Source organism: Myotis brandtii, unplaced genomic scaffold, assembly GCF_000412655.1.
Source record: "Myotis brandtii unplaced genomic scaffold, ASM41265v1 scaffold632, whole genome shotgun sequence".
Taxonomy (NCBI): Eukaryota; Metazoa; Chordata; class Mammalia; order Chiroptera; family Vespertilionidae; genus Myotis; species Myotis brandtii.
The window spans coordinates 229,275-229,536 of record NW_005370419.1 but is presented as its reverse complement, the minus strand read 5'-3'; positions in this window follow the sequence as shown (position 1 = coordinate 229,536).

The window sequence follows — 262 nt, the reverse complement described above, 5'->3', positions numbered from 1 at the left end:
GAGGTCACATGGGGATCGGCTGATGGGCGAACGCCGGGCCATGCGCCCCCAGTGGTGCCAGGCTGCGCCCGTACCCACGTCGGCACTGACACCCGTTTGTTCCCAGTTTCAAAAGCCCAGACGCGGAGGAAGCCCAGACGCGGAGGAAGCCCAGACGCGGAGGAAGCCCAGACGCGGAGGAAGCCCGGCCGCCGGTCCGGCTCCTTCCTCTGACAGAGGAGGAGACTGAGTCCCTGAGAGCGTGGGGCTGAGTCCAGTGCTC